This window comes from Podarcis pityusensis (assembly GCF_964106645.2).
Source record: "Podarcis pityusensis genome assembly, chromosome: W".
Lineage (NCBI taxonomy): Eukaryota > Metazoa > Chordata > Lepidosauria > Squamata > Lacertidae > Podarcis > Podarcis pityusensis.
Genome location: NC_138045.1, coordinates 18,072,878 through 18,098,182, shown reverse-complemented (window position 1 = coordinate 18,098,182; position 25,305 = coordinate 18,072,878). Strand labels below are relative to the sequence as shown.

The 25,305-nt window shown below is 41.8% G+C and overlaps 1 long non-coding RNA gene across 1 annotated transcript; it reads left to right on the top strand.

Moving 5' to 3' along the window:
- The first annotated feature begins 10,674 nt into the window (after positions 1-10,674).
- LOC308467806 lies at positions 10,675-13,287 on the top strand. Its single transcript, XR_013981300.1, has 3 exons — positions 10,675-10,869; positions 11,087-11,461; positions 13,247-13,287. It is a non-coding gene; the product is annotated as an uncharacterized lncRNA (long non-coding RNA).
- Positions 13,288-25,305: the final 12,018 nt, after the last annotated feature.

Here is a 25,305-nt window from a genome sequence, read left to right as displayed (position 1 = left end):
TGAGACAATAAAATTCTTGCTGCCGTGACTGCATACTGGAAAAGTTTATAGTCTTTTCTTCTTATGTCTTTTCCTGTAATCCCTAAAAGAAAGGCTTCTGGTTTCTTCAAAAAAGTGTATTTTAACATCTTTTTCAATTCATTATATATTGCTTCCCAGAAACTCTTTACTTTCTTACATTCCCACCACGTATGGTAGAATGTTCCCTCTTTTTCTTTACATTTCCAACACTTGTTACATGTTTTATACATTTTTGCCAATTTTACCGGAGTGATATACCATCTGTAAAACATTTTCATTACATTTTCCTTCAACCCCATGCATGCAGTAAATTTTAAACTTTCCTTCCATAATTTTTCCCAATCTTCAAATTGAATGTTATATCCAAAATCTTTGGCCCACTGTATCATTACCGATTTAACCTCTTTGTCTTTCGTAAACCATTCTAACAATATCTTATACATTTTTGACAGAGTTTTATATTCATCATTTATTATTTCTGTTAGGAACTTTGAGTCCTTTTCTGCATATCCACTTTCCTTTATATCTTTTTTAAACATTTCATTTACCTGAAAGTAATGCAACTAATCATACACATAATCTTTAACATATACATATGGTTTTAGTTTCCATTTTCCTCCTTCTTTAGTTATTAATTCTCCGTATGTGGCCCATTTCCCTCTCATATTAATTTTCTTTACACTCATAGCCTCTAACGGAGATAGCCAGTGTGGAACTCTTGGCTCCAGAAGGCTTTTGTACCTGTCCCATACTTCTATTAATGAACTCCTGAAGATGTGATTCCCAAATCCTTTATGAACTTTCTTCTTATCACACCATAAGTATGCGTGCCACCCAAATCTGTTATCAAAACCTTCTAAGTCCAATAACTCCGTATTTTCTAATTTAATCCATTCCTTTAACCAGCAAAGACAAGCTGCTTCGTAGTATAATTTCATATCTGGCAGGGCGAAGCCTCCCCTTTCCTTCACATCTGTTAGTAATTTATATTTTATTCTTGGCTTCTTGCCCTGCCAGATATTCCTTGAAATCGTTCTTTGCCAATCTTTAAAAATCCCTACCCCCTTAATAACGGGGATAGTCTGAAATAAAAATAACATCTTTGGGAGCACATTCATCTTTATCGTAGATATTCTGCCCCAAAAGGACAGTTTCATTCTACCCCACACCTCCAAGTCATTCTTAATTCCTTTCCACATCTGAACATAATTATTCTGGAACAGGTCAATATTTTTAGGAGTCAACCAAATTCCTAAGTATTTTACTTTCTTTACCACCTCTATCTCTATCTGTTGTTGCAATGTTTCTATCTTATTATACTCCATATTTTTCACCATTATTTTAGTTTTTTTCTTATTCAGTCTAAATCCGGCCACATTTCCAAATTGTTCAATCTCCTCCAATACTTTTTTGACACTCTCCCCTGGTTCCTCCATTGTTATAACCAGATCATCGGCAAAGGCTTTTACTTTATATTCCTTCTGACCTACTGATACCCCTTTAATTAATTTATTTTGTCTGATCATGTTTAACAAAACCTCCAGGACCATTATAAATAACAATGGCGAGAGCGGACAGCCCTGCCTTGTTCCTTTAGATATTTTTATATCTTCTGTAACCACATTGTTAACTATCAGTTTAGCTTTCTGTTCTGTATATATTGCCTTGATTCCATTAAAGAAGTCTTTTCCAACTTCCATATACTCTAAATTTTTCAGCATAAAATCCCATACAATATTGTCGAAAGCTTTTTCAGCGTCCACAAACATCAATATCGCTTGTTTCTCATTTCTGGCAGTCAAATATTCTAAAATATTAATTATGTTCCTTACATTATCTTTCATTTGTCTGCCTGGCAAAAAACCTGCTTGATATTTGTGGATAATATTTGTTAAAATCTTTTTCAGTCTCTTCGCCAAAATTCCTGCAAATAATTTATAGTCCGTATTCAACAGAGAAATAGGCCTATAATTTTTAACTTGAGTCAAATCAGAGTCTTGTTTCGGAATCAAAGTGATAAATGCTTCCTTCCACGTTTCTGGGATTTCTCTTCTTTTTAAAATATTATTCATCACTTCTTTCAATGGAAATAGCAAGACATTTCTCATTTCTTTATAATATCCTAAAGTAAATCCGTCTGGTCCTGGGACTTTACCTCTCTTCAATTCTTTTATCGCCTCTTTAATCTCTTCAGTTTCTATTGGGTTATTCAGCTGGTCTTTTTGTTCTGTCGGGATCTTCTGCACCTTTTTATCTTTTAAAAATTTTTCTATTTTCTTTAGATTATTTCTCTCTTTATTTTTATATAGTTGCCTGTAAAAGTCCAAGAATCCTTTTCTGATTCCTTTCGGGTTAACAATCTCTTCACCATTTACAATAATTTTGTTTATCGTGTTCTGTTCTTTTCTCTTTTTAATTTGCCAAGGAAGTAGTTTTCCTGATTTGTTCGCGAACTCAAAGTTTTTCTGTCGTAGTCTCTTTATATTCCATTCCACTTCTTGATTTATTATCATTGCAAATTGAGTTTGTAGAGTCTTAATTTCTTGTTTAATTTTTAAATTATTTGGTTTTTTAATTAATTTCTGCTCATTATCCATAATCTGCTTTAAAATTTCCTTTTTCCCTTTTTCTCTATGTTTGTTCTTCAATGAGTTCTGTTGTATAAAGAATCCTCTCATAACTGCTTTACTTGCGTCCCAAACAATATTCATCTTTGTTCCTTTGTTGGTATTATCCATAAAATATTCCGATAGTTTCTTTTGTGCTTTGTCTACGATATTATGATCATCCAACAGATAGTCATTAATTCTCCATCTAAAAGTTCTTTCTTCAAAACCCTTTATTTCTAATTTTATTGGGTTATGATCTGAAATTACTTTAGGTTGTATTTCTACTTGCTGGATTCTTGGAGTCAGTTCGTTTGAGACCCATATTTGATCAATTCTTGACATGGACTGATTCGGCTCTGAGTAATAAGTAAATTGCTTCTCTAATGGGTGTCTAAGTCTCCAGATGTCAACCAAATTACAATTCTTAGTCATTGAAAAAAAAGTTCTTGGTAATTTTCCTTCTTTATTTGATCCTTCTCTTAGTCTATCCGTTTCCAGTGACACCACCCCATTCATATCTCCCATTATTATGATTTTCTGATCCATATGTTCAAATAGTTTTTCTTCCAAAACTTTGTAAAAATCAGTCTTATTTCCATTAGGTGCATAGATCCCGACAATTATTAGATTTTCGCCCTGCCATTTGATCTGAACTGCTATAATTCTTCCTTCTTCGTCTTTGAAAATTTGTTTTGCTTCAATTTTGTTTTTGATATATAACACAACCCCCCTTTTTTTCTCCTTGTCCGAAGATACAAATTCGTTCCCTAATCTTTTATTAATCAAAATTTTTCTGTGCCTCCTTGCCACGTGTGTTTCTTGTAGACAAATGATATCCAAATTTTTCTTTCTTAAGAATTGTTCAATTTTATTTCGTTTTCTTTTATCATTCATCCCATTTATATTCCAACTCCATAATTTTAAAGCCATAGTGAAATCGAATTAAATAAATTTAGTTTAAGTCTAATTATAACCTGTCTTCTTTTGTTCCTTCTTCTTCTTCTTCTTCTACTTCTTCTTCTTCAGATCTCTTTCCTTGGTCTTCATCCTCTTCTGCCAATTCTGACTCATCCTTGGATCCTGCTCCTCCTACTGCTCCTTTTTCTTCTTCTTCTTCCTCTTGCAGTTCCTTGTATCTTCTTGTGAATTTCCCTATTTCTTCTGGGCTTGTCAACCTGCGTTTCTTGGTTTTGTAAAAGAATGAAATCCCTTCTGGATATTCCCATCTAAAGTCAATCTTATTTCTCTTCAAAATCTGTACCAGTGGCTTGTAAGGATCTCTTCGTTTCAGCAGCCTTATTGGTATATCTTTAAAAATGATTATGTAACTTCCATCAATATATAGTCTTTTCTCTCTATTCTTTTGTAGTATCAAATTTCTCATCTCTCGATCTTTAAACATGATTAAACAATCCCCTGGAAATTTCTTTGCCTTTGTTGTTCTTATCCTCTTTTCCCACTTCCTCTACTGACATCTCCAGCCACTGCGCAATTTCTGTTATCAATCTTTCTTTGATGTTTTCATTCTGTGTTTCTGGTACTGATCTCAGCCTCAGATTAACTTCCCTCTGTCTCAATTCATTCATAGCAATTGCATCTTTAATTTCTTCCTGGGATTTATTTATTTCAATCATCTCCACCTTCAACTTTTCTTCCTCTCGCTTCACTTCCCTCATCTCCGATTTTGTCTTTTTCAACCCCTCTTCTACTGATTGTGTTCTTTTAGACACCTCTTTTATTTGTCCTTTCAGTTCATTAACTGTCTCATCAATTTTTTTATGCATTTTCCCAACTTTGTTATCTACTTGTTCCATTTTGTTATCCACTTGTTCCAATTTTGATTCCAAATTCTTTTGGCTTTGTTTAATATCTGCAAACAGCTTCAATATTTCTGCTCTAAAATCCGATTTTTGCTTAGTTGCTCTCCTATCTGTTGGCGTCCCCCCTTCCGCCCCTTTCTTTTGTGCCATTTCCCAAATCCCTTACCACTACCTCCTGATCAAATCACAAATATATCTAATTTACAGATTTCAGTTCAAAAAAGTAACAAAATTGTACAATCAGGGAAATGACAAAGGTATCTAGTCAGAATATTTTGAAAATGAGAGTAACTTATGTAACCACTAAGGGACAAAAACAGAAATACTTGATCCCTCAATAATTCGGGGGGGATGGGGGACACACCACCACCACCACCACCACCATTAGAAACAATCTTCTTGCCCCCAATTGGGCTAATCCTCAATTGAGATCTTCCTTTTGTCTTTATACTTGTAATCCAAATGAATTAAATGAGTTAAATGAGTTAAATGAGCTTGTAATCCAAATGAGTTAAATCCAATAAAATCCAAATAAAATTTGTAATCCAAATGAGTTTGTAATCCAGATGGGTTGAATCCAATAGAATCCAAATAGAATCCAAATAATATTTTAATCCAAGGGAGACATCCAAGCAAAAGTTTAGTCCAAATAAAGTTGCAGTCCAAAAAAAAGCAAAAAGAGGGGGGAAAAACAAACAAATGATGGACTTAATTCCAAATTCAAATTAAACCTCCTTTGAACACCCCAGGGATAATAGTATATTAATAATAAATGTCAGCCGTTGCTATCTGAAACTATCCAAGAGGGTAAAACCCACAGAGAAAATAACAAAGAACAGGAGAGGAGCCAAGGTCACTTTAGAAAAATTTTCCACTGACTTAGAAAGAAGTTCAGAAAAACAAGTTGTAGTAATTCAGTCCGTCCGCTGGGGGAGTTTATATCCAAATTTAAAAGAACAAAGAGCAAGGGAAAAAGAGAATAAAAAAGTATTAATGAGTCCAAGTACCCAAATTCCGTCTGTTATTTTAGTGTCCAAATTTTATATCCAGTTCGAAGAAAGATAAAAAGTTAAAGAAATGAAGGAACGGGGGGATATGCCAAATCATTGCCACTGTAGCCTTTGCAAGTTGTACTTTGTCTTTAAAAGTGAAAGTGGTGCAGTAGAAAACTTCGCTCTTTAGTTATCCTCAGTACCATCAAAGATCTTTATACATCCCCATAATTACATTCTGTTCCCCTAATAGTCTAATTACTTCTTTACGTTCTTCCAGGTCCCACAAAGTTATTCTTTACTTCTTTATCTTGTTTTCTAAAAGTTACGGGGAAACGGAAACAATAGCCACTAGTGGCAACTTACTTTCATTTTCCAGCTCTGCATAAGTTGCTGCGTCAAAAGTGATTCCAGATGACAGCTGAACTTGTAAAAGAAAATCTTACTAATCCGGAGCCTTCCTTAATTCCACATCTTAGCGTTAACACTTTAAATTGAGTCCAAATTTCTTTAGTTTTGAGAGCAGAGCGCTGTTCTTCGCAAGCTCGGGGCTTCGCTATTCGGATGCAGCGATGGCTTCCCGATAGCCCTCTAACCCGTTCCGCCGTACTCTTCACCCTTTTGGGGGTTACCTGACGGCTGGACGGGCAGTTTTAGGGCACTGCCGAGAACCTGATGTCCTGGACACCCTCCAGAGACTTTCTGGGGAGCTACTGCACCCTGTAACCCCCCTTTTCCATCCGAAATAGCTGGGATTTCTCGCTCCGAGAAATCCCTCGCTTGCCGCAAGATCGTGCGCCACCGGAAGTCAAGTAGTGGTCTTTTATCTCTGGGAATTTTCTGCAATTCATTTGTCCTAAGAAATTGCTCAATTTTATCTTTATCCTCTTTACCTTTTTTATACAGTTCTTTATAATATTTCTGAAAACATTTTCTAATATCCCCAGGGTTTTCCACCGATTTCCCTCCGATACAATATTTATAATCGTATTTTGTTTCTATCTCTTTTTTAATTGCCAAACCAACAATTTTCCACATTTGTTTGCAGATTCAAAGTTTCTCTGTTTCATTAATTTTATTTTCCATTCTATTTCTTGATTTATAATTTGAGAAAATTGAGTCTGCAACGCTTTAATTTCTTTTTGTATCTGTTGGCTTTTTGGCTTTGATCTTAAACTATTTTCTTTCTCTTTAATTTGAGATAAAATTGTTTCCTTTTTTTCCTTTTGTATCTTTTTCTTTATAGCATTCTGTTGTATGAGGAATCCTCTCATCACAGCTTTACTAGCGTCCCAAATGACTCTTGTTTCTACCTCTGTATTTATATTTAGTTCAAAATAGTCTTTTAGAGTCTTTTGGGCCTTTCCCACCACATGTTCATTCCTCAACAACCCATCATTCATCCTCCATCTGAAGGAACCCTGCAGATACAATTTCATTTCCAATAACACTGTGTTATTGTGTTATCAGAGCATGTTCTAGGACATATTTGAATTTTTGTTACCCTTGGAGCTAAATCCCTGGTAATCCATTGGTAATTGATTCTTGAAAATGTTTGGGACGAATTTGAAAAAAAAAAATGGAATCTTTCTATATAGGATTTCGTAGTCTCCATATATCTGACAGATCATATTTGTCTGCCATATCAAAAAACAATTTTGGGAGTCTGCCTGCATTTTGTGCTTTCTGCTCTTGTGATTTATCCATAAGTGTAGAGACTACTCCATTCAAATTTCCCATTAATATTATTTTGTAATCCAGGTAGTCATTAAGCTTTAAATTCAGATTTCTAAAAAATTCCACTTTTCCATCATTTGGTGCATAAATTCCCAATAAAAGATATTTATCGCCTTGTGCTGTAATTTCCACGGCAATGTATCTCCCTTCCTCATCCTTAAACAACAACTTGGGGTTCCATTTTTCTTTGACATAAAAAACCACTCCTCTTTTTTTAACCTTGTCTGATGAAATAAAGTCCTGACCAAGTTTTTTATTCTGTAAAATTTTTCATGCAGTCTTGTAACATATGTTTCTTGCAGGCAAATTATATCCAAATTATGTCTCGCCAAAGTATGAAAGACTTGGCCTCTTTTTTTCGGAGAGTTTAAACCATTAACATTCCAGGAGTACATTTTTAAAGACATCCTAGTTTTTTAGAAGCCTTCGGCCCCAGCACCCAAAGGAGGGGAACTTTCCAAACCAAGTTCTTTTGCGTTTTTCTCCAGAAATCTCTCTTTCTCTCCTACAGTTCTGGTTTTTTCTTTCCTCCCTTGGAATTTGAAGGAGAGACCCTCTGGGAATTCCCACCTGAAGAAAATATTTTTCTTCCTTAGAGCAGTTGCCAGATCTGTGTAGTTGTTTCTCAAAGATAAAAAATGTCTTGGGACTTCCTTGAACAAAATCACCGCTCTTCCCTCTATTTTTAAACTTTTTTTTATAATGGTGTCCTCATATAATGTCTCTTTGTTCTTTTGTTTTAAAAATCACCATACAAACGTGTGATTTTAGAATCCTTTTTAGGGCCAAATTTGTATGCTTTATCGATCCGCAAATTTAATTCTTCTTTTGAGATCTCCCAGTAAGTTGAAAATTCTTCAATAAGCCAACCCCTCAGGTTGTCCTGCTCCTTCTGGACTACCCCTCTCAATCTCAAATGAGCCTCCTTCTCCTTCAATTGAAGAAACGCAATCGAATTTTGCGCTTCCTGCTGTACAGTTTCTAAGACCCTGACCCTTACCATTTCCAATTGTGTAATTCTTGCCTCATGTGAAGTAATATCTGACTTCACTGTCTTCAGGTCCTGCTTCAGTTCAACAAAGTCGTTCCTCAAGTCTTGAATAGTTGTTTGGTTCCCTCTTACTTCTGTTTTAATTTCCTGAAGAAGATGCATTACAGATTCTTCAAATGTTGGTGTTCTAGAGTCTCTTCTTGGTTTAATTTTTGCTCTCTCTGGTCTCTCTGGCTTCTGTGTCTTGTCTCCTTTGTCTCCCCCATCCATTCTTTCTCTCCCCCCCCCCCAAGGTCAACTGCAGTCACAAGGGGAGATAGTGAGGTAAACAGACTGAGTTCCCAGCTTTCAATAGCCCCCACTCCAAAATAAGAGTCTTTCCTCCCCACAATCTTTCAATCTGTACAAACCTTTTTATTTACTCCAACCAAGTCCCCAAAAGTTTATTTCAAGCCTTTAACTTAGTAACCAGAGGATAGAGATACAGTTCCAGATATTTTTTGAGTTCTGGCAGCTGTGATTACTTTGTATTCCCCAAAGCGGAAAACGAAAGTTGAAAGTATCTGATTCCTTTGTTACGTCACAATGGAGTCTAGCCTTCCCTCTCCCGGGAGGTCTGCTTCCACAAAGAAGATATAACAGTTCAAACAATTCCCAAGTTCTTCTGCAGGGAAATTACTTTTTGTCTTTTCTCCCCTTCCCCCTGCTAGAGAGGTGGTAATTGCTACACTTGAAAGTTTCTAAAAGAATAAAGTTGAAGTTGCGGCTTTTGGTAACGTTAGCTGCTTTCACTTTTGCTTCAGCGGAAGGGATCAACCTCCGTTTTTAAATCCCTTTCCTTCCCAATTTTTAAATCCAATTTGAGTTACTTTACTCAAGATTTTCAGAAGGGTTAAGTCCAATTTTTCTATGGAGGAATTGGCTGCTCACGATCGCTGGACTCAGAGCTTCGCGCTTTGAAGGAAGCGAGTTGATTCCCCAGTGCCACTGTCTCCAACCCCGCTCGCACTCGGCGCTCTTTTTAGAGCTTACCGGGGAGCGGGGGAGTCATTCCCGGCACCCACAGGAACTCTAGGTCCTCAGAACACTCGATCTGAGGGTTTTTCGGGGTGCCGCTGCGCTCTAGCGGCTCTCCCCTGTCTTCAAAGTGCCAGTGCTCTTTCCACGAAAGAACTCCTGTCCGCCATAATCGGGCGAGCCAACCGGAAGTTATCTTGAAATTGCTTTTTGCCATTCTTTAAATTACTTCCCCCTTTATTATAGGAATTGATTAAAACAAAAATAACATCTTTGGTAGCACATTCATTTTTATAGTTGAAATCCTTCCCCAAAATGATAATTTCATTCTTCCCCATATTTCCATGTCTCTCTTAATTCCATTCCACAACGGTGTATAGTTGTTTTGAAATAAATCTATGTTCATTGTGGTTAACCAAATTCCTAAATACTTAACTTTTTTGACTACTTCTATATCAATTTCCTGCTGCAACATATCAACCAAGTCTTGTTTCATATTTTTAACTAATATTTTAGTTTTGCTTTTGTTTAATTTAAAACCTGCTACTTGTCCAAATTGTTCTATTTCTTTAATAACGTCTTTGGCATTATTTAATGGTTCTTCTATAGTTAGTACCAAGTCGTCTGCAAAGGCTTTCACTTTGCCGCCCTGAGTCCGGCTTCGGCTGGGGAGGGCGGGATATAAATAAAAAATTATTATTATTATTATTATTATTATTATTATTATTATTATTTTCTTTCCAGCCAACTGAAATTCCTTTTATTTTCTCATTTTGTCTTATTGTCCTTAGAAAGACTTCCAGTATCGATATGAATAATAGTGGTCTTGTACCTTTCGTAATTTCAATATTTTCAGTTATTATGTTATTTACTATCAATTTTGCTTTTTGAGCAGAATATATAGCTTTTATACCTTTTATAAACATTTGCCCAATGCCCATTAATTCCATATTCTTTATCATAAATTCCCAAGATATATTAACAAAGGCCTTTTCCGCATCTACAAACATTAACATTGCTTGTTTATCATTCCTGGCCGTCAGGTATTCAGTTATGTTCACAATTTTCCTTATGTTATCTTTCATCTGGCGACCAGGAAGAAAACCTGCTTGATCTTCATGTATTATCTCATTCATTACTTTTTTCAGTCTGTTTGCTAAGATACTAGCAAATAGCTTATAATCATTATTCAACAGCGAAATTGGCCTATAATTTTTCACTTGTAGTAAGTCAGAATCTGGTTTTGGTATTAATGTAATATATATGCTTCTTTCCATGTTTCTAGTATTTCTCCATTGTTTAATATATTATTCATCACTTTTTTCAATGGTACAAGTAGGGTGTGCTTTAATTCCTTTGTCGGTATCTTATCCTCTTTCCATTGCTGGATGAGCAGCATCCTTGCAGCTGTAGTTGCGTACATGAACGGTCTTCTCAAATATTTCGGTATATCTGCACCTAAAATTCCTAACCTTTATGGTTTTCGTGAACCCATCTGCTAGGATCTTCTGACTTGGACAGTACTTCAACTTCGCTAAGCCTGTCTGGACACTCTGACATACATTCTGGAACCGTATGTCCAAATGTTTGGTTCTGGACTTGAACTGTCCAGACTCTGCCAACTTCAAACAGGGTTGATTGTCTTCCCAAACGGTGATGGGCAAGCATCACTCTCCACAGATGTCTTGGACCAAACACTTGTAGAACTCCAGTTCCCTACAAAGCTCTGACAACACACTAAATTCAGGAAAGCGCAATGAGACTTTGCTTTCGGGACTTCCTCCCAACTAGAGATTCTCCAAACTTCACTACCGACCCAGACACTGATTTCCTGTCCTCAAGATTTGCCCAATCACTGTCAGTCCAGCATGTGAGCTGTGCTTCACCCTTAGCTGACAGTTTGAGGCAGAAATCTTTGGTATCCTGTAAATACCTTAGCACTTTCCTGATACCATTCCAGGCACTCACACTTGGCTGTGTAGCCTCTCTGCTGAGCAGGTTTATAGCAAATGCTATGTCTGGTGTGCTCCATTGGGAAAGATACAACAAAATCCCTAGAGCTGACTGAAAAGCCTCAGGGTTCTTGAACTCAGAAAGTTCCCCGAGCTGACTGTCTTTCAAGAAGCTCGTTTCCATGGGTGTCCTAACTCCTGCACACTCAGCCATTCTGAACTTCTCAAGCAACTGCTCAATCTTGCCTTTCTGACTGTGCAAGAAACTGCCGTCCTCGGTTCTATCCACCTGGACGCGTAGGTACACCTTTACCGGTCCTAGGTTCTTGAGCTTAAAATGCTTCCTGTCAGGGAACTGCCATCTGAGCCAGGGGGAGAGGGAGGGCTCCAGAGGGATTCCGGAGAGCGTCCCGGGAGGGAGAGAAGCAGCACATCTTCTGGGGAAGGAAATCAGCGTAGCACCAGTGGAGAAGGGGGGCAGATGGGGGAATCGGCGAGGTGGCTCCATGACTCTTCGCCGGGGACCAGCGGGGAGAGCACGGGTCCTCCGCTGCCCACACCCTCCCTGCGCAGAAGGCTTCCGCGCAGGGAGACTAGGCGGAGACTAGGCGTCAAAGAACTTCTGTGCTGGAAGAAGTTCAAGAAACGCCCACTGACGGATTCTGCCAGCAATTGAGACAGCCACGGGCGAGTGGCTGTCTGGACAGAAAAGGTTCACTCAGGAAACCCAGCCAGGTGGGGCGCCGATTTACGCACGAGCAACCCCTAGAACCATTACACTTCCCAAGCTCTTTGGCAAAACCTTGCACCTGTTTCCCTGTCTTTGTCACATGTTGCTGAGATATGATGGCGCCCGGCACACTTCCCCTGTGCCAATGGACGCCTGTGCCGATAGGAAAAACTTGAGCTCTCTTCACAGCTCTTAGCAGAGTTTTGCAGCGGCAGAAAGTGTTGCCTTGTGTGTGGATAATAAATCAGACTGTACGCAGACTTCTTGCTAATCTCTAACAGTCTTTAATGAGTAGAAAAACATCATAAATCAGTCCAGGCGAGAGAGCAGGCATTCTTTCGTCCCTCAGCCAAAAACAAAAGTAACTCACACACAAAGAAAGATTCCCATATGTGAACATAACCACGCCTCAGAATGTGAGACGTCACACAGAACTGTTTAACCCTGTAAGTTCTGATTCTCCTCACACCCCCTCTCGTCTCACATCCTGAGGGAAACTGTGAGTATAACTCACCCCAAACACAACCCTTCATAGAACTCCCCATGTCGCTGGAAGGTCAAGGGTTTAGTAAACCCATCAGCTAGGTTCTCCCGGCTCGAACAATACTTGAGCCGTATCCAACCTGCTTGGACACTCTGACATACATTCTGGAAACGTATGTCCAAATGCTTGGACTTGAACTGTCTGGACTTGAACTGTCCAGATTCTGTCAACCTAAGACAAGGTTGATTGTCTCCCCAAACAGTTATGGGCAAGCAACAATCCCCACAGATCTCTTGGATCAAGCACCGGTAGAAGTCTAACTCCCTGCACAAATCCAACAACGCACTGAACTCAGCTTCAGTGGAAGAAAGTGCAATAAGACTTTGCTTCCGGGACTTCCACCCAACCAGGGATTCCCTGAACTTTACCACCAGCCCAGACACAGACTTCCTGTCCCCAAGAGATGCCCAATCGCTGTCACTCCAGCACGTAAGCCGTGCGTCACCTTCAGCTGACAATGTGAGGCAAAAATCTTTGGTATCCTGCAAATACCTCAACACTCTCTTGATGCCTTGCCAGGCATTCACACTGGGCTTTGTAGCCTCCCTGCTGAGCAGATTCACAGCAAACGCTATGTCTGGTCTGCTCCACTGAAAGAGATACAACAGACTCCCTAGCGCTGACTGAAACACCTCAGGGTTTTGGAACTCAGAACGCTCCCCAAGCTGACTGTCCTTCACGAAGTTGGTCTCCATGGGCGTTCTGACCCCTGCACAGTCAGACATCCGGAACTTCTCAAGCAACTGCTCAATCTTGCCTTTCTGACTGAGCAGGAAACTCCCATTCTCAGACCTCTCTATCCTAACGCCTAGATAAACCTGAACGGGACCAAGGTTTTTGAGCTTAAACTTCTTACCAAGCTCTTTGGCAAAACCTTGCACTTGTCTACCTGTCTGTGCCACGTACCGAATATCATCTACGAACACCAGAATCGCCTCCTGTGTCTCTCCTGACCCCTTCAGGTACAGGCAACTGTCTGCAAGACTCTTCTGGAAACCCAAACTTTCCAGAGCTTCATTCAGGCACATATTCCAATTTCTGGCTGACTGTTTCAAACCATAAATTGACTTGTGTAGCTTCCACACAACACCTGGCTCATTGCCCTCAAACCCTGGAGGAGGTAACATGTACAGATCCTCCTTCAGATAAGCCACGCCTCAGAATGTGAGACGCCACACAGAACTGTTTAACCCTGTAAGTTTTGATTCTCCTCACACATGTATGGTGTCATCAACGAACACCAACACTAGCTCTTGTGTCTCTCCTGACCCTTTAAGGTACAGGCAGCTATCTGCAAGACTTTTCCGGAAACCCATGCTTTCCAAAGCTTCATTCAGGCACAAGTTCCAATTTCTGGCCGATTGCTTTAGGCCATAGATGGACTTGTGTAACTTCCACACTACATCCTGCTTATTGCCTTTGAACCCTGGAGGAGGTAGCATGTACAGATCCTCCTTCAGATCAGAGTTCAAATAAGCAACATCCACATCAAAATGATGTACCTGAAAACCCCTTTGGGCAGCAACTGCTAATAACACACGTAGAGTTTCACTTCTAGAAGTAGGCGCATACACTTCAGTATAGTGCAGCCCTTTTCTCTGTGTGAAACCTCTAGCTACTAGCCTAGCCTTGTACTGTGATTCTCCAGTTGCTGTGGGCTTAATCCTGTACACCCAACGACAGCTCACGGCCTGCTTGCCTTCTGGCAGCGTTGTGCTGGAGAACACACCTAGAGACCTCATTGAGTTCAACTCCTTCTCCATTGCCTCATGTCACTTCCTGGCTTCTGCCTGAGGTAACTGTTGAACCTCCTCAAAACTCTCTGGTTCGCATGGAGCCAAACCAACCCACACACTAGTGACTGAAAACCTTTCAGGTGGTTTTCCTTTTGTGGTGAGCACAGAGCGCCTTGGCACCACGTCAGTGTTAGGATATTTCTGTTCCACCTTAAGAAGGGAGCAGGTTGTTGTGTCACAGCCTGCGTATTTCCTGTTCACAGGATGTTTCTGTTTTGTCTATAGCTGTTGTTTTCTCTCTCCGTGCTGGAGACATCGAAGCAGGCAGTCATGTTTTCTTTGTTCTGACCAACGCTGAATAAAGTTGTAAATAATGCTCTCCTGAGTGCATCTTTCGCTGTGCGAACTCTGCTGAAAGAGCGTGCACCAGCCTTGGAATGTGGCATGTTATTTCTGAGGCTCGTGTCGCTAATTGACTGATACTGTATCTACGGGAGATCGATGGATCGTCCGGAGACGGCATGGGGGCATGATGGCCTTTGTCTCCCTGGCAGTATCCCAACAGTCAGATGCCCCCTCTGACCCAGAAGTATGTTAGGATATTTCCGTTCCACCTAAAAAGGGAGCAGGCTTTGTGAGTCACACAGCCTGCGTATTTCCTGTTTCACAGGATGTTTCTGTTGTGTCTTTTGTTTTCGCTCTCTGTGTCCGAGACACTGAAGCTGGCAGTCATGTTTTCTTTGTTCTGATCAACGCTGAATAAAACTTGTAAATAATGCTCTTCTGCGTGCAACTTTTGCTGTGCATTATCTGCTGATAGAGCGTGCATCGGCTCGAGAAGATGGCAGGCTATTTCTGGAGCTCATGTCGCTAATTGCTGATACTGCGTGCCTACGGGAGATCGATGGACGTCCGGAGGCGACTTGGGGGCCATGATGGACTCTGTCTCCCTGGCAGTATCCCAACAAAGTACTGGGTCCAGCTAGTGTGTCCTTGTCATCAGAAGACTCCCCCTCTGATTTACTGCGTCTTCTAAACTTAACTGGACTGGCTTTGGGAGATGTGGGTGCACTCCTAGGCTCTTGCTTCACAGCCTTTGGAGAGGCCCTTTCCTGCTCCTGGTCAGGGACCTGATCCTGAGCAGGTTCAGTTACTAACTCTCCCTCCTCAGCAGAGTCAACCAAACTCTCTGAGAGAACGTCAGGATTCCCATGGAAGTGTGTCCACCTGTTTTGCTCACAGAACTCAGCACTCCTGCTGACTAGAACCCTTGACTGATTGCCCCCTGGATAGGCAAATCTCTACCCCTTTGTCCCTGGCTCATACCCACAAAAGATCATTTTCCGGGACCTGAGGCCACCCTTCCTGCATTGGGGCTTTGACACAAGAACCCACGCCTCACACCCAAACACACGGAAGAAATGTAGCTTTGGCTTCTTGGTTGGCCTTTGAGCTGATGCCAACAACTGGGCTCAACATCTGGTTCTGCCCTGACTGGGCTAGGCGAACTGGAGCACTTCCAGAGACCTTCCACTTCTGGAAAGCAGGTCTAAGTGCACTGGACCCACAACTGTCTGTTGTGAGCACCAAACATAGCAGAGTATAAACAACATGGAAGAAAGCTGTGAAGCATAACTTCTTTATTTTCTAATAGCTACTGTAAATATTGCACCCTGAAGGTCCCCCCTCATTGTGGGGACCTTACGTTTCTGGAAGTCCCTGAGGGTGAATGAGGCTGGCTTGAGTTTGGGACCCCCGTTAGGGCACAGCTCCCTTAAGGTCCATGCCAAGGTTATGGATAGAGTTGAACCCATGTCAAACTCCATTCAGCACGGGGCCCCATCTATCTGTACCTCTACGTAAATTTTCTCTGTGTTGGAATGGGGCAACTGGTATACCTGGCAGTCCGTGATCTCCATTGAGTTGCCTTGGTGCGTTGGGCCCTGGGACCTGGGGCTCTTGGGTCAGTCATCTGATGCCTGGCGTCGGGCGGGCCGAGCCTGACACACATGGGCGATGTGTCCCGATTTTCTGCACTGCCTGCACTCTGCATTGCGGAAACGGCAGGTCCTCCTCTCGTGGCTCTCCCCTCAGCTTGTGCAGTTCCCTCCCCAGGCAGCTGTGGTGTGTGGGCTGCTTGAGTGTGCCGCTGCACTCAGTGCACCTCCTCCCTGTCGGATTCTGAGTCGTTGGTGAGGTCTTCATGGTGGATCCTCGGTTGGGACGGCAGGCTCGGCTGTGCCTCTCGTGCCAACCTCTTGGGGGCTTCGGTTGCTAGGGCCTCCTCCAGTGACCTGAAACGTTAGGTCCTTCTTGGCGTAGAGGCATCGTTGCAGCTTTTCATCCCTCAGGCCACCGACGAGGTGGTCACGAAGCATGTTTTCCAGCTCTGAGAAGTTGCAGAGCCAGGTGGCTTGGCAGAGGGAGGTCACAAACCCGGTTATGGTTTCCCCGGGGGCTTGCCGCTTTGCGTAGAAGGCATTTCAGCAAGCTACCACTGAGGGCTGCAGCGAGAAGTGCCCCTTCAGCCTTTCCATTATTGTTTTGTAAGAAACGGTAGCGACGACTTCAGGCGCAAGGAGAGCCTGGGCGATTTCAAACGTCTCCTCTTCGCAAACGCTGAAGAATGTTGCCCTCTTCTTGGCATCATTGGTGACCTCTTTAGTTTCTAGGAGGAAGTTGAAACAGGTGGCGTACCCTTCCCGGTCTCCTAATGCTGGGTTGAACGGCGAGAAGCTGCTGTCAGTTGCCATTCTGAGTTCGCTGGGTCCTGGAGCTGAAGCCTGGATGCACGGTGCAATGCAGCGGTGCGGCAGGCGGCAGTGCTGTGGTGCTGTGCATGGCAGTTACTTCAGCGGAATCCCACCTTCATCGCCAGTGAAATATACTCGGAGTCGAGTGTGAATTTCATGCTCTTTATTCAGCTCATAGTAGCAATGAATGAAACTTTCCACAAAACGTCTAGCTGTTGTTGTTTAGTCGTTTAGTCGCGTCCGACTCTTCATGACCTCATGGACCAGAGCACGCCAGACACTCCTGTCTTCCACTGCCTCCTGCAGTTTGGTCAAACTCATTTTCGTAGCTTCGAGAACACTGTCCAACCTTCTTGTCCTCTGTCGTCCCCTTCTCCTTGTGCCCTCAATTTTTCCCAACATCAGGGTCTTTTCCAGGGAGTCTTCTCTTCTCATGAGGTGGCCCTAGCTTCATGATCTGTCCTTCCAGTGAGCACTCAGGGCTGATTTCCTTCAGAATGGATAGGTTTGATCTTCTTGCAGTCCATGGGACTCTCAGGAGTCTCCTCCAGCACCATAATTCAAAAGCATCAATTCTTCGGCAATCAGCCTTCTTTATGGTCCAGCTCTCGCTTCTATACATCACTAATGGGAAAACCATGGCTTTAACTATACGGACCTTTGTTGGCAAGGTGATGTCTCTGCTTTTTAAGATGCTGTCTAGGTTTCTCATTGCTTTTCTCCCAAGAAGCAGGCGTCTTTTCATTTTGTGACTGCTGTCACCATCTGCAGTGATCATGGAGCCCAAGAAAGTAAAATCTCTCACTGCCTCCATTTCTTCCCCTTCTATTTGCCAGGAGGTGATGGGACCAGTGGCCATGATCTTTGTTTTTTTGATGTTGAGCTTCAGACCATATTTTGTGCTCTTCTCTTTCACCCTCATTAAAAGGTTCTTTAATTCCTCCTCACTTTCTGCCATGAAGGTTGTGTCATCTGCATATATGAGGTTGTTGATATTTCTTCCGGCAATCTTAATTCCGGCTTGGGATTCATCCAGCCCAGCCTTTCGCATGATGAATTCTGTATATAAGTTAAATAAGCAGGAAGACAATATGCAGCCTTGGAGTACTCCTTTCCCAATTTTGAACCAATCAGTTGTTCCATATCCAGTTCTAACTGTAGCTTCTTGTCCCACAAAGAGATTTCTCAGGAGACAGATGAGGTGATCAGGCACTCCCATTTCTTTAAGAACTTGCCATAGTTTGCTGTGGTCAACACAGTCAAAGGCTTTTGCATAGTCAATGAACCAGAAGTAGATGTCTTTCTGGCACTCTCTATCTTTCTCTATAATCAGCTCGTGTGTGTGCTAGTGTGTGAAATGAGTGCAATTGTGTGGTAGTTGGAGCATTCTTTGGCACTGCCCTTCTTTGGGATTGGGATGTAGACTGATTTACTCCAATCCTCTGGGCACTGCTGAGTTTTCCAAACTTGCTGGCATATTGAGTGTAGCACCTCAACAGCATCATCTAAAACTAAAAATTTAAATAGTTCAGATGGAATGTCATCACTTCCACTGGCCTTGTTATTAGCAGTGCTTTCTAAGGCCCATTTGACTTCACTCTCCAGGATGTCTGGCTCAAGGTCAGCAACCACACTACCTGGGGTGTACGAGACATTCATATCTTTCTGGTATAATTCCTCTGTGTACTCCTGCCACCTCTTCTTGATGTCTTTTGCTTCTGCTAGGTCCTTACCACTTTTGTCCTTTATTATGGTAATCTTTGTACGAAATGTTCCTTTCATATCTCCAATTTTCTTGAACAGATCTCTGGTTTTTTCCATTCTATTGTTTTCCTCTATTTCTTTGCATTGCTCGTTTAAAAAGGCCTTCTTGTCTCTCCTTGCTATTTTTTGGAAATCTGCATTCAATTTCTTGTATCTTTCACCATCTCCCTCGCATTTTGCTTGCCTTCTCTCCCTCGCTATTTGTAAGGCCTCGTTGGACAGCCACTTTGCTTTCTTGCATTTCCTTTTCATTGGGATGGTTTTTGTTGCTGCCTTCTGTATAATGTTACGAGCCTCCATCCATAGTTCTTCAGGCACTCTGTCCACCAAATCTACCGTATTTTTTGCACCATAGGGCGTACCGGACCATAGGGCGCACCTAGTTTTTAGATGGAGAAATCAATTTAAAAAATCTTCCCCCCCCCCCAGCCCCAAAGAGCAGTGTACAGGCTGCGCACAACCTCTCTCTGCCAGAGGGGTTGCGCGCGGCTATGGCACAAGCCAAGGCAGCCAGCGGGATGGATCCCTCTGGCTGCTTTGGCTTCCTCTTTAGCTCCGCGCAATCTCTCCCTGCCGGGAGAGGCTGCGCAGGGCTAAAGAAGCCATAGCCCCGTGCAGCCTCTCCCTGCCGGAGGGGTTGCACGCAGCTATGAAACAAGCCAAGGCAGCGAGCGGGATGGATCCCGCTGGCTTCCTCTTTAGCCCCGTGCAATCTCTCCCTGCCAGGAGAGGCTGCATGGAGCTAAAGAAGCCATAGCCCTGTGCAGCCTCTCCCTGCCGGAGGGGTTGCGCCCGGCTATGGAACAAGCCTGCATTCGCTCCATAGGACGCACACACATTGCCCCTCAATTTTTGGAGGGGAAAAACTGCGTCCAATGGAGCGAAAAATATGGCAAATCCTTAAACCTGTTCCTTACTTCCACTGTGTATTCATAAGGGATTTGATTTAGATTGTATCTTACCGGCCCAGTGGTTTTTCCTACTTTCTTCAGTATAAGCTTGAATTTTGCTATAAGAAGCTGATGATCTGAGCCACAGTCAGCTCCAGGTCTTGTTTTTGCTGACTGTATAGAGCTTCTCCATCTTTGGCTGCAGAGAATATAACCAATCTGATTTCGATGCTGCCCATCTGGTGATGTCCATGTGTAGAGTCGTCTCTTGTGTTGTTGGAAAAGAGTGTTTGTGATGACCAGCTTGTTCTCTTGGCAGAACTCTATTAGCCTTTGCCCTGCTTTGTTCCTTTTATCTCTTGACTCCCTACTTTAGCATTCCAATCCCCTATAATGAGAAAAACATCCTTCTTTGGTGTCATTTCTAGAAGGTGTTGTAAGTCTTCATAGAATTGGTCAATTTCTTTTTCTTTTTTTAAAAATGATTTTTATTGAAATTTACAATCACCAATCAACCCCCATCACCCAACACCAAAACATCACATCTTGTTACATGTATCCTACTTTGTGTTTCATAGATCCATTAGCTTCTGTCCTTCCCTTCCACCAGTTTTCCTATTCCATTCTATAATTTACAGATTCTTTAATTATAAATTATACCATGACATGAGATTTATTTCAATCCTGCCAACATTTTCATATTTGTACAATTCTCACTTATATAAACCATAAATTTACTCCATTCTTTTTGGTACTTTGTCTCCTCCTGATTGTGAATTCTGTGTGTCAATTTAGCCATCTCAGCATACTCAACCAACTTTATCTGCCATTCTCTTATCGTCGGCATCTCCTGTTGCTTCCACTTTAGAGCTATCAGAACTCTGGCTGCAGTTGTTGCATATAAATATAATCTTTGATCTATCTTTTTAATCCCTTCTCCCACCAAACCTAGCAAAAATTATTCCGGCTTTTGGGGAAAACTGTACTTAAACATCTTTTTTAACTCATTGTAAACCACATCCCAAAACTCTTTTATTTTATTGCAAGACCACCACATATGATAGAAATCACCATCTTTTTCCTTGCACTTCCAGCAGGTTTTACTACTTGTTCTATACATTTTTGCCAATTTGGTGGGAGTGAGATACCAACGATGAACCATCTTCATAACATTTTTTTTTAAGGCAGAACAAGCAGTGAATTTTATGCTCTCATTCCACAGTTTGGCCCATACATCATATTCTATGTTATGTCCTAAATCAATAGCCCATTTTATCATAGCCTCTTTTATAAATTCATCTTTTGTGTTCCATTCTAGTAAGAGATTGTACATTTTTGATAATAGCTTGGATTTACTCTCTAAAATATCTATTTGAAATTTTGATTTTTTTGTCCTCAAATTCTATTTTTTTATCCTCTTTAAAGACATCATTGACTTGATGGTATTGCAACCATCCTGTCAATTTTTCAGCAATACACTCATAGGGCTTTAATTTCCAACCTTTTTCGGCCTTCATCAAAATTTCCTCATATGTGGCCCCTCTCCCTGGTATGTTCAGTTTTTTAACTGTTAATATATCAATTGGTGACAGCCACCACGGTGTTTTCTTTTCCAAGAAATTCTTGTTTCTTTCCCAGACTTCAAATAAGGCACCTCTTATCACATGATTTGTAAACCCCTTATGCACTTTTGCCTTACCACACCAAAGATAAGAGTGCCATCCAAATCTATTGTTGAACCCCTCCAAATCTAACAAGTCTAGGTTCTCCTGAATTATCCAATCCTTTGTCCAACATAAACATGCCGCTTCATAATAGAGTTTCAGATCAGGTACTGCAAACCCCCCTCTTTCCTTCTTATCTGTCAATATTTTAAATTTAATTCTTGGTCTTTTCCCTTGCCATATAAAACGCAAGAGGGTTTTTTGCCACTCTTTGAATTGTCTTAAACCTCTTATTATTGGAATTGTCTGGAACAAAAACAACATTTTCGGTAGTAAATTCATTTTAATCGCAGACATTCTTCCCATCATTGATAGCTTTAATCTGCCCCATATTTCTAATTCTCTTTTAATCTCCTTCCAGACTGGTTGATAATTGTCATTAAAAAGATTTATATTCTTTGCCGACATCCAAATTCCCAGATACTTGACTTTTTTGACCACCTTGATTTCACTTTCTTGTTCCAACCTTTCTATCTCACTTTTTCCCTAGCACTTTTGCCTTTATCTTCAGTTTAAACCCAGCCAATTGCCCAAATTTTCCCATTTCTTCCAGTGCTATTTTAACACTTTCTTGAGGTTCTTCAAGGGTTATTACCAAATCATCCGCGTAGCCCTTAAGTTTGAACTCCTTGGCACCTATTTTGACCCCTTTTATCTCTGTTTTTCCTCTCAGGCAATTTAATAATACTTCTAATACTATAATAAACAACAATGGAGATAATGGGCACCCTTGTCTGGTGCCCTTTGTGATATCAAATGAGTCTGTTAAGATGTTGTTCACGATTAATTTCGCTTTCTGCTCTGAGTAAATTGGCTCAATTCCGTTTTAAAAGGTGCCGCAAATCCCCATCCTTTCTATACTCTTCTTCGTAAATGACCAGGATACATTATCAAATGCTTTTTCAGCATCAATGAACATCAGTACGGCTGGCTTATCATTTCTTACTTCTAGGTATTCCAGTGTATTGATAATATGTCTCACGTTATCCTTCAATTGCCTACCTGGCAAGAAACCTCTCTGATCTTTATGAATTAAAGCATTTAGTATTATCTTCAGTCTGTTGGCCAAGATGTCCGCGAAAAGTTTATAATCATTGTTTAGCAATGATATCGGCCTAAAATTTTTAACACTCTGATGATCCGTGTCTTGTTTGGGGATCAGCGTTATGTAGGCCTCCTTCCAGGAGTTTGGGATTTTTCCTTTCCCTTGTAAAATAGCATTCATTACTTCCCCCAGAACCGGTATTAGCTGCTCATCAAGTGATTTATAATACTTAGAGGTTAACCCATCCGGTCCTGGAGCTTTACCTTGTTTCATCTTTTTTATTGAGTTTTGGATTTCTTGATTTGTTATTGGGGCGTTTAATTGTTCTCTTTCCTCTGAAGATATCTGTTTTCCTTTATGAGTTTCCAAATATCTTTCTATCCTTTTTATATCTTCTTTTTCTTTCCTATAGAGTTCCTTGTAATATCCTTGAAAGGCTCTTCTTATTTCTTTTGGGTCTTCAGTCAACTGTTCCCCTAATTTTGACTTTGACGTTTTCTCAGCTGCCATGCCAATAACTTCCCAGTTTTGTTTGCTGATTCAAAAATTTTTTGTCTCATTAATTTTACTTTCCATTCCACTTCTTGATTAACCAACATAGAATACTGAATTTGTAGCATTTTAATAGTCTGTTTAATTTGTTCGTCTTTTGGTTTTATTGTCATTTTTTTCTCGTTTTCCATGAGTTGAACCAGAATTTCCTCTTTTTTCTTTTCCCTTCCTTTTTTTAAGACTATTTTGCTGAATTAGGAAGCCTCTCATGACAGCCTTACTCGCGTCCCACACAATATCTAAGTCAGTTTCTTTATGTAAATTCCATTTAAAATACTCCTTTATTGTCTCTTTCGCTTTCTCTACTGTTTTTGAGTTCTCAAGTAAAGTGTCATTCATCCTCCATCTAAATGAGGATAGTTCTTTCCCTTTTAATTCCATGTAAATCGAATTATGATCCGATAGAGTTCGCGGGGTAATCTCAATTTTGTTTACTCTGGAAATCAATTCTTTAGAAACCCAGATATAATCTATCCGGCTCAAACTTTGATGGGGCTCTGAAAAAAAAGGGAACTGTTTTGTGGTTGGGTATTTCCACCTCCAAATATCTATTAGACCAAAATTCTCAACCAATTCAAAAAAAGTCTTGGGGAGCTTACCCTCATTTATATTTTTTCTTTTTGAAATTCTGTCCATTTCTAGCCTTACCACTCCATTACAACCCCCCCATCAAAATCATCTTCTGATCCATAAACTCCATCAGTCTTTCCTCTAATCTTCCAAAAAATTCAGCTTTATTTCCATTAGGGGCATATATTCCCACAAGAATTATCTTCTCACCCTGTACTGTAATTTGCACCACAATCACTTTCCCCTCCTCATCTTTGGAAATCAATTTGGGATCTAATCTCTCCTTAATATATAGCACCACCCCTCTTTTTTTTAAACATCAGACGTTACAAACTCTTTTCCCAATCTTTTGTTAATCAAAATATGTCTATGTTTTTTTGCAACATGTGTTTCCTGTAAACAGATTACATCAACATTCTTTTTTTAAAAAACATTGTCAGGGCTGCCTCAAGTCTCAGCTCACAAAAGACCAACGCCTTTCTTTTCTTATATACAAAAGTGTTTATTGCAGTTCATTGTTTGCTTCAGATCCGAGGCGCGCAGCCCTACGTCTGCTAGGCTTAGACCGCTGAAGTCCCTTCTGAATCTGTCCCCGCCCTGCACCAGTTTAAGAGGCTTGCGCTGCTCCACCTCTTTCTCTCTTTCCTTTTCCGCAGGGTCTTTCTGCCCCCTGGGGTTTCGCCCCTCCTGGATTCCTCCGACGCGGAATCAGACTGCTCTTGCCCCCTCCTGCGGGCTTTGGGACCTGGCCCCTCCTCCGGGCTCCCTGTACTTCCGCGCGCCTCTACATTTGAACTTGGCGCGCGCCCCCAACCTCTAACTTTCCTTTTGACAGCTACGCTACTCCCTTCACTACTCCCCTCCCCTTCCGGGAGGGTGGCTTGCTCCGACCTCCCTCCTTTCTCTACTGCCGGAGCCGCCTCCCCTGATACACTGGAACCTCCACCCCCTTCGCTGCACTCTGGCGGGGAGGCTGGTCCTGACGCCCAGCTGCCACTTTGGGATCCCCCGCTGGCCCCCTGCTCCTGACAAGTCCCCCCTGGGGCTCCCCTGGCCTTGACCACCGGCGCCCCCTTCTGGGAATCCTCTGATTCGCTGGAAAGACTCATGGAATCTCTAGAGTCATTGTCATCCTCTTCCTCGCTGTCCTGGGATTCATCCCCATCGCTCTCCATCTCCTGCCTACCCTGTGCCTCTGTCCCTGAACCCCTGACATCCATCCCCCCCTCGAAGCCCCCCTTCCCCCCTCCCGCTGCTCGGGCGCAGGTTCCGGGAGCTCCGTTGTAGCGGGGGTAGACGCTGGATACAGTTCATCGACGTCGATCTCCTCTGCTTCCAGTTCAGTGTATGCGTGCTCGAAACCGGGGTCCTCCCCCAACACATCCAAACCCTTCCCTCCCCCTGTTACTTCAGGCGATGCTGCTTGCTAAGGCCCCCTTCGCCACCCCACTTCTGGTTGATCGTCCCACCAATAAGAGCGGTCCGTGTCCACCCCCGAGCATGATCCCCTTGGAGGGCTCGATTCCGGCGTGGTCTCCTCTGCGGAGGAGAACCCCCGGAAGGTGCTGCCTGAAAGTGTGGGCGTAAAAAGCCAGTCGTCAAAATACTCCTCTGGCATGGGCCTGTGTGGGAAGAGTGCATGGAACTCGTCTTTAAGAAGAGGTTCCTCCAGAGCATAATCTGGCACCCAACTGTTGGCGCTGGCCGGGGTACCTTCCCTGGCGAGGAGGTATTCCACTCCCTCCTCCCCCCATCTCGAGTCCAGAATTTCCGTGACCTCGTTGAGTGTCGGGGTCCTCGGTGACTCCCCCCCCGGTGATTCTCTACGTGGGTCTGGTGCCGTCCCTGGCTCCTGAAA